Raw genomic sequence first — 16945 nt, forward strand, 5'->3', positions numbered from 1 at the left:
AGGACTCTTGTCAATATAATAGAAGAAAACAACCAGAGAAGTGTCATCCTTCTCAGAATTGGGAAGTGGTTTCATGCTATGGACACCTCTCCTTAGTGAAATTTGAACTGATAATGTCTGAACTGAGATTTTTCAGGTATTGTGCATACCTTAATACATGGCATGAGTTTATATATGTCACTTTCATGCCATGTGCAAAAACATACTTGTTTCCTTGCACTCATAAACCTTACTCTTACAGTATCTCTGTGCCTGCTTCCATATGATCTTTAAGTCATGGGCTGAATGGGGCGAAATATACATGTTCTACTAAGGACTGAACATTCTGGAGTCTCTCATTCTGTGCACTTACACCAATTTGTTGGGCTCTTCAAAAATCACTGGAAACTGCAAAATAAAGTTTCTCTATGAGGATTTTAGAGATCCACAATTCTGTATGTATAAGGTTAAGTCATTAAGAGTTGGTTCAAGCTTTTCAGCTAATATTCACTTACCAGTGAGTACATACCGTGTGTGTGTGTGTGTGTGTGTGTGTGTGTGTGTGTGTGTGTGTTTGTGTCTGGGTTACCCCAATCAGGATGATATTTTATAGTTCCATCCTTTTGCCTGTGAATTTCATAAAGTCCTTGTTTTTAATATCTGAGTAGTACTCCAATGTGTAAATGTACCACATTTTCTGTATCCATTTTTCTGTTGAGAAAACATCTGGGTTGTTTCCAACTTATGCCTGTTACAAATAAGGCTGATCTAGACATAGTGGAGCATGTCTCCTTGTTTTATGTTGGAGCATCTTTTGGGTATATGCCTAGTAGTGGTATAGCTGCATATTTAGCTAGAACTATTTCCAACTTACTGAAGAAATGCCAGATTGGTTTCCAAAGTGTTTTTACCAGATTGCAGTTCCACCAGCAGTGGAAGATTATGTTTGATCTTAGCCATTTTGATGGGTAGGAGTTAGAATCTCTAGGTCATTTTCATTTTCATTCCCATGATGACTAATGTTGCTAAACATTTTTAACTGTTTCTCAGGCATTCGAGTTTCCTCAGTTGAGAATTCTTCATTTATCTCCATACCACATTTTTTAATATGGTTATATGGTTTTCCAGAGTCTAACTTCTTGAGTTCTTTGTATATTTTGAATATTAGTCCTTTATCAGATGTAGGATTAGTTATAATATTTTTCCAATCAGTGGATGGTTCTTTTGTCAGACTATACAACCCACAAACAATATGCAGATTAAGAAGAAGGAAAACCAAAGTGTGGATGCTTTAATCCTAAATAGAAGGAGAACCAAAATAATCACAGTAAGACCTTGGAGGAAGAGAGGATGGATAAAGGAAAGGGGGGGCAGCAACAGTTATTGGAAGAGATAAGAGAGAAGTAAAGATGATCAGAAAAATCAAATACAAATACGAAGCTGTGGGAGATGAGAAGCTAGGAGTAGCCTCAAAAAGTCGCAGATTACAGGAAAATGAAATGCTTCCAAGACCCAACAGGGAAGACATTTATTAGCTTATAATTAGCTGAAATAAGATGATTAGCTGAAATACTCAACAAAATACACAAGCCATAGAGACCACCTCCAGTAGATAGGCACAGCCCCAAGTTGATCGAGCCACTCAAGCATCTCAAAACTTTTAACTCAGAAATGTTCCTGTTCAAAGGAAAGACAGGGACACACACACACACACACACAAAATGGAACAGAGACTGAAAGAAAGGCTATCCAGAGACTGCCTTACCCGGGGATCCATCTCATCTGCAGGTACCAACCCCCCACACTATTGATGCTAAGAAGTGCCTGGTATGGCTGGTTTACCATCATGTCACCAGTACAGAAGCAAATACAGTCAGCCATCTGACTGAGCTAAGGGACCCCAGTGAAGAACTAGGGGAAGGTCTGATGGATCTGATGGTGATTGCAACGCCATAGGAAAAACAATATCAACTAATAAGATCACCTACATCTTTCAGAGACTAAACCACCATCCAATGAACATACATGGAGCAATCCATGGGCAAATACATATGTAGCAGAGAATGACCTTATCTGACATCATCAATGACAGGGAGGCTCTGAGGAGGCTTGATGCTCCAGTGTTGGGAGATGCTAGAGCAGTAAGGCAGAAGTGGGATAATGAGAGGAGGAGCACCGTCATTGGGGCAGAAAGGAGGGGAATGAGATTGTAGGGTTTGTGGAGAAATATCCAGGTAGAATATCATTTAAAATGTAAAGGTATAAAATAATTTTTTAAAAAAGCAGTTGGTTTAATACTATGCCCACTTAACAGGGTAATGGGTGTTGATTCAATAACAATAAGAAATAAAATTGTTGGGCAATTCTTTGATGAACATAAACATAAAATTTATCAGTAAAAAAAATTTAAACTAAATTCAAGAGCAGCTTTTAAAAAATTATCCACTACAATCAATTCAGGTTTATTCCAGAGATATGAGGAAAGTTCATACATAAACTAATAAATATAGTCTATTATATAAACAGACTAAAGTACAGAAAATACATTATTTTCATTTTACATTTAGAAAATCCAACAAACCTCCATGATAAAATATCCAGAAAATCTAGAAATATGGTGGATACATTTCAACATAATAACAGCAATATACATCAAATCTACCATCAGTATCTCTTAAATAAGAAAAGAAATAGAAGCACTTTTAGTAAAATAAAAAGAATAGGACAAAAACCTACATTCCCTTTCCTCTTATTTAATATATTATTTAACTATATTAAATTCTTCATAGCCAGGATAGCAAGATAGTAGAAAGCAATAAACTAAATAAAATACCAATTCTCTCAGGTGAACCTAAAAATTAAATAATATATTAGAAACATAAAAAATTATGTAAAAAAATTAACCAAAAAAACCACACAGAAATAAGAGTAGAAATTATTAGTTTCTGTTTGTTATGAAAATAATTTTATAAAAAACTAAATATTAAATTTATAGAACTGTTACAAAGTTTTATTTTTATGCTAAAATGCAGTAAAACTGCAGAGATACAAATTCAACATAAATACAAAATTAGTATTATTACTATATTCTGGTTGGAATCTACACATAAAATGTTTAATTTAAAATATTTAAACATATTTAAACAAACCATGCTACTTTGCTTGATGTTTGACCACTTATGGAAGTTTTTTGTTGGAATCTTTAGATATTTTTATGTATAAAATCATAAATTTTCTGTATCTATTTTGCTTTTACCAACTGAAAGTGATTTCTTTGCCATCTGACTATACAGAACCAATGGTTTCTTAAGCCAAACTTCTAGTATATTCTTGGAAGATAAATTCCTGGAAGATAACTCCTCCTCAGATTATGGATTAGTTTGGACCAGACCTTAGTTCTTCTAAGTAGTTTGAGGCTAAAATTTCTTTATGTACCTGGTGGCAACACTCCTAATTTGAACCAAAACTTTTTACATGTACTCTAAAATCTTTTCTTCAGAAAACATTCTTTGGACCTTAGGAACCGCTTTTTAAAATTGTCTTAGTTTAGTCAATGAAAACAATAACTCATAACACATAATTCCAAAAGGTCCAGACTGATAGAAATTGTAACTTTAGAAATGGCTGCTGTATCTTTTAGAATAAATCTTACGGTATTTAGAAATATTAGAAAAGAAAATGTTTGTCTTGATCTTGTATATCAGATTTTAGTTGTGTGTTTATTACTCTCTAAGCTATGGAGGAAGAATAAACCAGATGAGTAATATAGAAATAAAAATTGTCACTTTTATTTGATGCATTGAGACAAGTTGTTTGATAGTCTTCAGTTTGAAATTTGTTCTATGGTCAAAACAACCTGACTACGAAGTAGAAAGGTAAATATTTTTAAGATGGGTGGGTGACCAAAAATATTAACGCAGAATTGATCCTGACTAAAGGAAATACAGGGACAAAGAGTAGAGCAGAGACTGAAGGAAAGGCCATGCATAGACTGACCCACCTGGGGATCCATCCCATGTGCATACACCAAACTCAGATACTATTGTGGATGCCAAGAGGTGCTTGCTGATTTAGCTGTCTCTTGAGAGGCTCTGTCTGAATCCTCTGCAAGACTGTGAGCTGCAGAAAAGTCCTCCTACTTCACTTTTGTGTCTGGAGTCTTTGCTACTGTTCCTGTCACAGAGAAGTTACTCAATAAAACATTTTGCTTGACTCTATAGTTAATAAAATATAGAAAACAGCATATAGTGTCATTGACTTTCCAATGTTTAAGAGAGAATAAATTTTATCTTTCCAATGTTGAATTTTATTAGAAAGTATGAACAAGCCATTTGCATAAAAATAAAGACATAAAGGAAAGAAAATTATGAGTATCATTTGTATAAGATATCAAAATAATAATATAAAAACATAGTCAAGAGGACGCAGAGCAGAGCCTGGCCCAACCACCAGCCGGAAAGGCGGCTCGTACAGGCTGAGCTACTGTGACCTGGAACAGATCTTAGGAACTTCTGTTCCCACCCGGAGAGGACTTCAGGACGCAGAGCAGAGCCTGGCCCAACCACCAGCCGGAAAGACGGCTTGTACAGGCTGAGCAACTGGTGAGTGGGAGACCTAGGCTGCGGGGGAGCAGAGGGATCTCTGCGGAGTGCACACAGAAAGGGCACCCCCTGCCCTGACCTGCCCTGTCCTCCCCGATCCAGTGACCGGGAACAGATCTTAGGAACTTCTGTTCCCACCCGGAGACGACTTCAGGACGCAGACCAGAGCCTGGACCAACCACCAGCCGGAAAGGCGGCTCGTACAGGCTGAGCTACTGTGACCTGGAACAGATCTTAGGAACTTCTGTTCCCACCCGGAGACGACTTCAGGACGCAGAGCAGAGCCTGGCCCAACCACCAGCCGGAAAGGCGGCTCGTACAGGCTGAGCAACTGTGACTGGGAACAGATCTTAGGAACTTCTGTTCCCACCCGGAGAGGACTTCAGGACGCAGAGCAGAGCCTAGCCCAACCACCAGCTGGAAAGGCGGCTCCTACAGGCTGAGCAACTGGTGAGTGAGAGACCTAGGCTGCAGGGGAGCAGAGGGATCTCTGCGGAGTGCACACAGAAAGGGCACCCCCTGCCCTGACCTGCCCTGTCCTCCTCGATCCAGTGACCGGGAACAGATCTTAGGAACTTCTGTTCTCACCCGGAGACGACTTCAGGACACAGAGCAGGGCCTGGCCCAACAGCCAGCCGGAAAGGTGGCTCGGAGAGGCTGAGCATCTGTGACCACGAACAGATCTTAGGAACGTCTGTTTCCCACCCAGGGGCGACTTCAGGACGCAGAGCAGAGCCTGTCCCAGCTGCCACCCGGAACCTGGGCTGCTGGGGAGTAGAGAGATCTCTGAGGAGTGCACACGGAAAGTGTACCAGGGACACAGACCAGATACAAGGGAAAGGCAAGAACATATCACTGACAACAAAATGGCAAGAGGAAAGAGAAAGAGTATATCCCAAGGAAACCAAGACAATCTAGCAACACCAGAACCCAGCTCTCCGATAGGTACAAACATAGGAATTCCAAACACTCCAGAGAAAGAAGACACAGACCTGAAAACATGCCTCAAGACGCTGATAGAGTTACTTAAACAAGAAAGGGAGGAAAAGCAAAAAGATTCAGAAGCTTTTAAAGAAGAAACAAGAAAAACACTCAAAGAACTCAAAGAACGAGACAAAACAGAACCAAAGAAATAAAGGAATGGAAGAGGGAAATTAAAACAGAAATTGACACAATAAAGAAAGCGCTAAAAGAGATAACCCTAGAGTCAGAACACCAAAAAAAGAAATCAGGAGTCACAGAAGCAAGCATTTCCAACAGATTACAAGAGATCGAGGAGAGAATCTCGGGGGCAGAGGACAACATTGCAAACATAGACAAAACAGCCAGAGAAGATGCAAAAAACAAAAAGCTCCTAACCCAAAATGTCCAGGAAATACAAGACACAATGAGAAGACCGAACCTAAGGATAATAGGAATAGAAGAGGGAGAAGAGTATCAACTAAGAGGCACAGTAAATATCTTCAACAAAATCATAGAAGAAAACTTCCCTACCCTCAAGAATGAGATGACCACGAGCATAAAAGAAGCCTTCAGAACTCCAAATAGGTTGGACCAGAAAAGAAATACCTCCCGACACATAATAGTAAAAACATCAAGTGCCCAAAGTAAAGAAAGAATACTAAAAGCAGTAAGGGAAAAAGGTCAGGTAACATATAAAGGCAGACCAATCAGACTCACACCCGATTTCTCAACAGAGACTATGAAAGCTAGAAGAGCCTGGACAGACATCATGCACTCCTTAAGAGAGCACAACTGCCAGCCCAAGCTGCTATACCCAGCAAAACTATCAATCACCATCGATGGAGAGACAAAGATATTTCAAGACAAATCAAAATTCACACAATATCTGACCACAAACCCAGCACTACAACGAATTATAGGTGGAAAACCCAATACAAGGAGGGAAAATACAGCCTAGTAAAAACAAGAAAACTCCTAAACATGAAAACTAAAGAAAAAAACACAGACACAACTCAACCCAAAAAAGCAAAAATGGCAGGAAACAGAAACAATTATTGCTTGATATCTATTAACATAAATGGTGTCAACTCCCCAATAAAGAGACATAGACTATCAGACTGGATACATAAACAAAATCCAGCCTTTTGCTGCATACAGGAAACTCATCTCAGAGACAGAGACAGACACTATCTCAGAGTAAAAGGGTGGGAAAAAAACTTCCAAGCAAACAGCTCCAAGAAGCAAGCTGGAGTGGCTATTCTAATATCGAATAAAGTAAATTTCCAACCAAAAGTTATCAAAAAAGATAAAGAAGGACACTTTTTACTCATTACCGGGGAAATCTGTCAGGAGGAACTCTCAATCCTTAACATATATGCTCCAAATAAAAAATCACCCACATTCATAAAAGAAACTCTACTAAAGCTCAAAAAATACATTTCACCCCACACAATAATAGTGGGAGACTTTAACACCCCACTCTCACCAATGGACAGATCAGGGAAACAGAAACTGAACAAGGACACTGCAAAACTAGCAGAGACTTTGAACCAACTAGAATTAATAGATATATACAGAACATACTATCCTAAAGTAAAAGAATACACCTTCTTCTCACCACCCCATGGCACCTTCTCGAAAATTGACCACATAATTGGACACAGAATGAGCCTTCATCGATATAAGAAGATTGAAATACTCCCATGCATCCTCTCAGATCACCATGGTCTACGGCTGGTCTTTAACAACAACAAAGACAACAAAATGCCCACATACACATGGAAACTAAACAACACTCTGTTAAAGAATAGCAGGGTCAAAGAAGAAATAAAGAAAGAAATTAAGGATTTTCTAGAATTCAACGAAAACGAAAACACAACATACCCAAACCTATGGGATGCAATGAAAGCAGTATTGAGAGGAAAACTCATTGCCCTAAGTGCTTCCAAAAAGAAACTGGAGAGAGCTCACATCAGCAACCTGACAGCACAGCTAAAAGCACTAGAACAAAAGGAAGCAGATATACCCAAAAAGAGTAGACGGCAAGAAATAATCAAAATTAGGGCAGAAATAGACCAAATAGAAACAAAAAAAAAAAACCATTGAAAAAATCAAAACAAAGAGTTGGTTCTTTGAGAAAATCAACAAGATTGATAAACCCCTAGCCAGACTAACTAAAGGGCAAAGAGAGAGTATCCAAATTAACAAAATCAGAAAGGAAAGTGGTGACTTAACAACTGAAACTAAGGAAATTCAAGAAATCATCAGATCCTACTACAAAAACTTATAGTCCACAAAATTGGAAAATCTGGAGGAAAGGGACGAATTCCTAGACAGATACAAGGTCCCAAAGTTGAACCAGGACCAAGTAAACCATCTAAATAACCCTATGGCACCTAAAGAAATAGAAGAAGTCATCAAAAGCCTCCCAACAAAAAAAAGCCCAGGTCCAGACGGGTTCAGTGCAGAATTTTATCAGACATTTATTGGGGATATAACACCAATATTCGCCAAGCTATTCCAAAAGATAGAATCAGATGGAATATTACCCAAATCATTTTTTGAGGCTACAATAACCCTCGTACCTAAGCCACACAAAGACCCTACAAGAAAAGAGATCTTCAGACCAATCTCACTTATGAACATGGATGCAAAAATACTCAACAAAATCCTTGCAAACCGAATCCAAGAACACATCAAAACCATCATTCATCATGACCAAGTAGGCTTCATCCCTGGGATGCAGGGATGGTTTAACATAAGGAAATCCATCAATGTAATCCACCATATAAACAAACTTAAAGACCAAAATCACATGGTCATCTCACTAGATGCTGAGAAAGCATTCAACAAAATCCAACACCCCTTCATGTTAAAAGTCCTGGAAAGAACAGGAATCCAAGGCCCATATTTAAACATAATAAAAGCAATATACAGCAAACCAACAGCCAACATCAAACTTAATGGCGAGAAACTTGAAGCAATCCCACTAAAATCAGGGACTCGACAAGGCTGCCCACTCTCTCCCTACCTATTCAACATAGTACTGGAAGTCCTGGCTGGAGCAATTAGACAGCAAAAGGAGATCAAAGGGATACAAATTGGAAAGGAAGAGATAAAAACATCACTCTTTGCCGATGACATGATAGTGTACTTGAGTGACCCCAAAAATTCCACCAGAGAACTCCTACAGCTGATAAACAAGTTCAGCAAAGTGGCCGGATACAAAATTAACTCAAACAAATCAGTAGCCTTCCTATACTCAAAGGACAAACATGTGGAGAAAGAAATTAGGGAAAAGGTACCCTTCACAATAGTTACAAAAACTATGAAATACCTTGGTGTGACTCTAACTAAGGAAGTAAAGGACCTGTATGACAAGAACTTCAAACCTCTAAAGAAAGAAATTGAGGAGGATCTCAGAAAATGGAAAGATCTCCCATGCTCATGGATTGGAAAGATCAACATCTTAAAAATGGCCATCCTACCAAAAGCAATCTACAGATTCAATGCAATCCCCATCAAAATTCCAACCCAGTTCTTCATGGAATTGGAAAGATCAATGTGCAATTTCATATGGAACAACAAAAGACCTAGAATAGCGAAATCCATCCTCAACAACAAAAAAACATCAGCGGGAATCACTATCGCTGACCTCAAGCTATATTACAAGGCAATTGTGCTGAAAACTGCATGGTACTGGTACAGAAATAGGCAAGTGGATCAATGGAATAGAATAGAAGATCCAGAAATGAGCCCTCATGTATATGGTCACCTGATTTTTGACAAAGGACCCGTAAACATTCAATGAAAAAAGGACATCCTATTCAACAAATGGTGCTGGTCCAACTGGCACTCAACATGCAAAAGAATGAAAATAGACCTATTCTTATCTCCTTGTACAAAGCTCAAGTGTAAGTGGATTAAAGATCTCCACATTAAACCAGATACACTGGAACTATTAGATGAGAAAGTAGGGAAAACCTTAGAACACATAGGCACAGGAGAAAATTTCCTGAACAAAACACCAATGGCTCAAGCTCTAAGGTCAAAGATTAACAAATGGGACTTAATGAGATTGCAAAGTTTATGTAAGGCTAAGGACATCGTCAAGAAAACAAAACGGCAACCAACAGAATGGGAAAAGATCTTTACCAACACCACATCAGATAGAGGCCTAATATCCAAGGTGTACAAGGAACTCAAAAAGCTAGACACCAGAGAATCAAATAACCCTATTAAAAAATGGGGTACAGAGCTAAACAAATCATTTTCAGTTGAGGAACACCGAATGGCCGAGAAACATCTGAGGAAGTGCTCGACATCCTTAGCCATCAGGGAAATGCAAATCAAAACAACCCTAAGATTCCACCTCACACCAGTCAGATTGGCCAAGATCCAAAACTCAGATGACAGCAGATGCTGGCGAGGATGCGGAGAAATAGGAACACATCTTCACTGTTGGTGGGGTTGCAAGCTAATACAACCACTCTGGAAATCTGTCTGGCGATACCTCAGAATATTGGATATAGTACTACCTGAAGACCCAGCTATTCCACTTCTGGGCATATACCCCAAAGACACTTTAATACACAACAAAGATATATGCACCACAATGTTCATAGCGGCTCTATTTATAATAGCCAGAAGCTGGAAGGAACCCAGATGTCCTTCAGAAGACGAATGGATACAAAAATTGTGGTACATATACACAATGGAATACTACTCAGCCACCAGAAACAATGACTTAACCAAATTCTTAAGAAAATGGCTGCATCTAGAGAAGATCATCCTGAGTGAGATAACCCAGTCATAAAAGAACAGACATAATATGCAGTCACTGATAGTGGGATGCTAACCCCAGAGGCTTGCACTCCCCCAGAAACAACTCTCAGACTGTATGAAGTCCAAGAAATAAAGAAAACAAAAACTATACATATATTCACAAAACAAGAAGACTTTGACTATTTCCATGTTGCGTTTTGTTTTGCATGTACTTTACGCTTATTGCAACTAGTACGTTTTCAATTCATACTGTCAAGCCCTTGAAAAAAAATCAAGTACTGACAAAAACATATTCACATGGTTTTATGTAAAATTTATTTTAATTTCTGAAAAAACAGTACTGACAAAAATGTATAATTTTAAGCAAAAAATGTTTAAAATCTTTAAAAAAATAATAAGCTGTTAGTCTTTTGTGTAGATGGAAATATCTCAAGAAACACTTCTTGTTATGATTAATAATTTGAGTCTTATTTGTAACAGATAAGAGACCAATGTATTTTCCATGTATTTTCATGTTAAAAAAAATAAATCTTGTTTTGAAGACAAAACAAAAAAAAAAAAAAACAAACAAACAAACAAAAAAAAAAAAAAAACCCTAGTCAAGATATAGAAAGTGACAAAGCAGAGGATATATGCATACAAGACAAAAATATTCTTAGTGTGGGTTATAAAAGATATCTAGGTCTACCTGAGACCACTGAAGAAAGAATATACTTAAAATTATTCAGAAAATAAGAACTAAGTATATAACTTCAGTATTAGTTCATGCTGTATACAAATGCATATTATATTTGTATGTAACAAGTATGTACACTTATGTATCTATGAATGATACATGGTATATGAACCTTTACATGTGTGAGTTGATGTACATAGCTTTGCAAACATGCAGAGATCAGAGTAGGATCTCTGGATATCTGGTATCGTACTTTATTGCTGTTAATTCTATGCTGTTGAATCTCATACTGAACTTGGATCCTTCTGGTTCCTTTGAGAATCATGGCAGTGAAGCTTCGATGACCTTACGATCTTCTTATGCTCCAGCACTGGAGTTCCAGGTACGCTCAGAATGTTTGGTTATTTTTACATGCCTGACAGGAATCCAAAATCATGTTTTTATTCTTTCTTGGCAAGCTCTTTTACTGTCAGAACCATCTCTACTACCCCCAGTACATGTAGGATATCATTGTGAAAGACTGCTTACACAAGGCAGCACATTTTAACTCTGTGCTTTAGAACTAGACTTGTAAACAATTGTTTGACCAGGGTGATAGCAGTTTTATAGAGAGGTGTGTAGAGAAGAAAACTCTTTAAAGCTCTAGGGATTTCTGGAAGACTGCGGATTTAAATTTCCAATAACCAGTTATTTCCATCAATATTGTAAATATATTTATAAACATAAAAATATAAATAAATATATTTACAAACAAAAAATATCAGTCATGTTTTTTAATAAAGTTGTGTAGGTTTTGTTAAAAATTTTCAGCTTCTAATTTTATTTTTGTGACTGGAACCACAAATTATTAGAAAAAATTTTTATGACAAAGAAAATTAAAGTTTAAGCTAACCTATTAGACTACATTTAGTTAATATGGAGCCTTTCATGTCAGAGAAAATTAAAGTTTAAGCTAGCCTATCAGACTACATTTAGTTAATATGGTGCCTTTCATTTGCATCACAATTTAATACTCAGCACAAAGCTGGAGGGTTCACTCACAGTTTAAGAGAAGAGAGCAAGTTTATTACTCGGTAGAGATACATTTAGCATTAGTTTAACTGAAAAAAATCTCATTAAAACAGGCATTTTATATAATTTTCATTATTTTGTCAAGCTAAGAGATGAAATTTCCATTCTTGAGAGACTAAATGAAGTATTCTATAAACATAAATGGAAGAACAGTAATTATTATGGATATAAATAGAGCATATATAATTAAGATTTCAAAACTGCATCTCTGTACTGGCTAGTCACCTGCAGTTATCTTTGTCTATTATGTGACTATGCCCACAGTACTGAAAATGGGTCCCAAAATTTTCCTTTTTATCTGATTAAGATATCAAGCAAATTTTGAAATCACAAAATAGCTTCATTCTTCAAAATTACCAACTAATATAATTGATAATCTATGTAATTAGCAAAAAGAAAGAAAGAAAAATCAAGAAAAAAGAAAGAAGAAAAGCTAGTTTCAGTTCTCCATGTAAGATATTTATAAATATTGTCATTTGATTTATATCTTTAATTATATTCATTTTATTATATTATAATTGACATAAATTATGCATATTTATGGAACATAAAATGGTATTTTAATAATCCATTCATCAGAATTTGATAAAATTAGTATATACATATTTGTGTGTGTCCTCAAATCCAGAGGATCCATGTTGCGTAAAAATAAAAATATAGTAAACTTTTTATCCATGATTTTGCTGGCACCATTAGGTATTTTATCTTAGGGGCTTCCCACTGTTCCCAAGTACTCTCAGGTGGACCCTGAGCCTCCCTCTCTTGGCTGTCTCCCTGCCAGTAGGAAACTTAGCTCACATTCCTTATAGCCCTTTAAAATCATCACTCAGTAATTAATAATTTATCAATCAGATTTATATGTTAAATTCTCAATCCACAGTACATCCACAAAATAAGCTTACTGCCATTTGACACATATATAAACTTCCCATCTAGATAAAAAAAAAATAGTTAACCCACAGAAACTCTTAGAAATAATCATAACTACCTATTGTCAATTAAGACCACCTGGGTATAGAACCTCCTCCTTTGGCTCCATCTTGATTCTCTCTTTTTATCTTTTCCTCCTACCTTACCAAAACTTTGTCTTCACCCTACCCTCGACCATCCAATTATGTATTGCCTTGACCTAACTAGTGCCAGCCCTCACCTATATATAGAGACATCAAGAGACAGATTCACTGTACTCAGAGAATTTGGTAAGAACCCCACTGAATTCCCAAGGACCCACCGTCTCCCCAAACACACCCCTCCTGCCCACCAGATATCTCCACCCTTCTGCTTGGTCCTTTCTCTGGGAATAGACTGCTAGCTAGTCTGCTCTCCAGAAGGCACCATTTCCTGAGGCATATCAGTAGATCTGCTGCACTCAGAGCATTTGATACCACATCCAGAGACTTCTTTGGAGATCTGCTACACCCAGAATACCACAATGTGAAGTCATTCCAGGAATTCCTCTGTACACAGGTCAATGGATACCATAGTATGAAGACCTCCAAAGGACTCTAAGACATACAGCTCAGTTGACCCAAAAGACTGAAAGCCTCCCTAGAGTTCAGCTACATACAGGGAAACAGAAACCAAACTCCAACCCCCTCCCTACCCCCAGAGAATAGCTTCACATAGGACAACAGTTTGACTGCTTGTCTGAAGACCCAACTGTCTCAAGCGCTTCCAGGAGATCTAATGCAGCAGCTAGTTAAACAAATCAGCGGCATCTCTGCTCCTCTGAGGACACTCAAGTTAGAAGGCCCCACAGAAAATTTGCTATAGCCAGTGCAGCAGGCCTACCAGGAGATCTGCAGCAACTCAGGGAGAAAAGAAGCAGACTACAGAAAGAGTCACCCAGACCAGTAAACACCAGGAATAAGAAGATTGCAAGAGACAAGTGCAAGACCACAAGCAATAGTAGCCAATATACATAGCCATCATCAGAAACCAGTTCTACCACCACAGCAAACCCTGAATGTACCAACATACCTGAAAGTCAGGAAACTGACCTAAAATCCAATCTCATGAAGATGATAGAGTTCTTTAAAGAGGATATAAACAACTCACTGAAAGAAATATAAGAAAACACAGGTAAACAGGTAGAGGCCCTTAAAAAGGAAACAAATAAATCCTTTAATGAAATACATGAAAACACAATTAAACCAGTGAAGAAATTGCATAAAGCAGTCCAAGACTTAAGATACAGAAAAAATAAAGAAAACACAAATGGAGGGAAATCTGGAAACATAAAACATAAGAAAGAGGTCAGGAATTACGGATGTAACTATCACCAATAGAATATTTGAGATAGAAAAAAAATATGAGGTTTGGAAAATACCTCAGAAGAGATTGACAAAACTGTCAAAAAAGATTTAAAACATAAAAAACTTTTAACTCAAAATATCCAGGAAATTTAGGACAAAATGAAAAAAAAATCTAAGAATAATTGGAATAGAGGAGAACAAAAATTTCCTGCTCAAAGGACACAAAAATATCTTTAACAAAATCATAGATGAAAACTTCCCGAACCAAAGGAAAGAGCTGGCTATAAAGGTAAAAGAAGGTATAGAACACCAAACAAATAGGACCTGAAAAGAAAAATCTTCTTGTCACATAATCATCAAAACACTAACCCTACTGAACAAAGAACAAATATTAAAACCTGCAAGGGAAAAGGGCCAGGTAACATACAAAGGTAGACCGATTAAAATTACACCAGACTTCTCAATAGAGACTGTGGAAGCCAGAAAACCTGGTTAGAGGTCATAGAGACTCTAAGAGAACAGAAATGCTGGCCAGCCCAGGCTATTAGACCCAGCAAAACTCTCAATCATCAGAGATGGACAAAACAAAACATTCCAGGACAAAACCAAATTCAAACAGCATTTATCTACTAATCCAGCCCTACAGAGGATAGTAGAAAGAAAGTTCAACACAAGAAAGGTACCTATATCAAAGAAAACAAAGATATTAACCATCTCACAACAAAACCAAAAGTAGGGAACCAAGAACTCATAAAGCCACCGACAAAACCAAATATAACAGGACCCAACAGCCATCTGTCTTTAGTATCTCTTAATATTAATAGACTTAACTCTACTATGGAATACACAAACAAGATTTAACATTTAACTGAATAGGAGTAACACATGTCAATAACAAAGACTGACACTCTCTCATAGTGAAAAGATGGAAAAAAGTCTTCCAAGTAAATGGTCCCAGAAAAAAAGCTGGAGTTGCCATCCTCATATCCAATACAATAGACTTTCAACCAAAAAATATCAAACATGATAAGGATGAAGGCTTCATATTCATCAAAGTGAAAGTCCACCAGGAGAAAGCCTCAATTTTAAATATCTATGTGCCAAATGCAAGGGCCTCCACATTCATAAAAGAAACTTTACTAAATCCCAAAACACATATTGAGACCCTCACAATAATAGTGGAAGACTTCAACACCCCACTTTCACCAATGAAGAAGGTATTGAAATAGAAACTAAACAGAGACACAATGAAACTAATAGAGGTTATGATCCAAATGGATTCAACAGATATCTAAATTACATTTCACCCTAAAAGAATAGAATATACCTTCTTCTAAGCACCTCATGGTACCTTCTCAAATATTGATCATATAATTGGTCACAAAATAACCTTCAAATATTAAGGCCCAGGGCTGAAATCAACCAAATAGAAACAAAAAGAATAATACAAATTATCAACAAAACCAAAAGCTGGTTCTCTGAGACAATCAACCATGTAGATAAACCCATACCTAAACTAACTAAGCGGTCCAGAGGCAGTATCCAAATTCTCAGAATCAGAAATGAAAAGGGAGACATAACTACAGAAATGGAAAATGTTAAGAAGATCATGGCAGCTCGGACCAGTTAGAGGGCCCTGACAAGAGTGGCATCGGGGTGCCGTCCGAAGTCGACTGTGATGGAAGCCCCGGCGCAGGGGTCTGCGCGCAACGTGAGATACTTAGCTCCCTGTGGTGTACTGATGAACAGAACCCTTCCACCGTGTGCCTCAGTTTTCCCTAAAGAGATCTGTGCAAGAACCTTCTTCAGAGTCACTGCGCCACTAGTAAATAAACGAAAGGAGTATTCAGAGAGAAGAGTTATAGGGTACTCGATGCAGGAGATGTATGATGTGGTGCCAGGGATGGAGGATTATAAGCATTTCGTTCCGTGGTGTAAAAAAATCAGATATAATATCAAGGAGATCCGGATATTGTAAAACCCGATTAGAAATTGGGTTTCCACCTGTTTTGGAGCTATATACATCAATAGTAACCTTGGTAAAACCACATTTGGTAAAGGCATCTTGTACTGATGGGAAACTTTTCAATCATTTGGAGTCTACTTTGCGTTTTAGCCCAGGTCTTCTTGGCTATCCGAGAACTTGTACCTTGGATTTTTCAATTTCTTTTGAATTCCGCTCTCTTCTGCACTCTCAGCTCACTACACTGTTCTTCGATGAAGTTATGAAACAGATGGTAGCGGCCTTTGAAAGAAGAGTGTGTAAACTGTATGGTCCAGAGACAAACATTCCTCAGGAATTAATGTTTCATGAAATTCACCACACCTAAGAGGAAAATAAGAGCTGCTTCCACCTAATCTTGACTAGTTTGTTCACTTTCAGGAAGTCCTTTCACCGTCCATTGAGAAGTCAGAAAGCATTTGTTAAACTTGCCTTGATTCTAAGTCTGCTCCATTGAAAATTTGCACATTGAATATGGACCCGCTTATACATAGAATTATTTCTTCAATCAAGTGTAACTAAGTAATGTGTACATTTGCAGGCTCTGCCTTTGTAATAATGGATGTCGTCACTGTTGCTAGGATACCACATTCCTCATTGGAGTGCAGATGAA

The 16945-nt window shown here is 37.6% G+C and overlaps 1 pseudogene across 1 annotated transcript; it reads left to right on the forward strand.

The window, feature by feature from the left end:
• Positions 1–15939: 15939 nt before the first annotated feature.
• Positions 15940–16660, forward strand: LOC308438552 (coenzyme Q-binding protein COQ10 homolog B, mitochondrial-like; annotated as a pseudogene). The gene has a single exon. The product of its transcript is annotated as a coenzyme Q-binding protein COQ10 homolog B, mitochondrial-like (transcript).
• Positions 16661–16945: the final 285 nt, after the last annotated feature.

Source organism: Micromys minutus (assembly GCF_963924665.1).
Source record: "Micromys minutus genome assembly, chromosome: 28".
Lineage (NCBI taxonomy): Eukaryota > Metazoa > Chordata > Mammalia > Rodentia > Muridae > Micromys > Micromys minutus.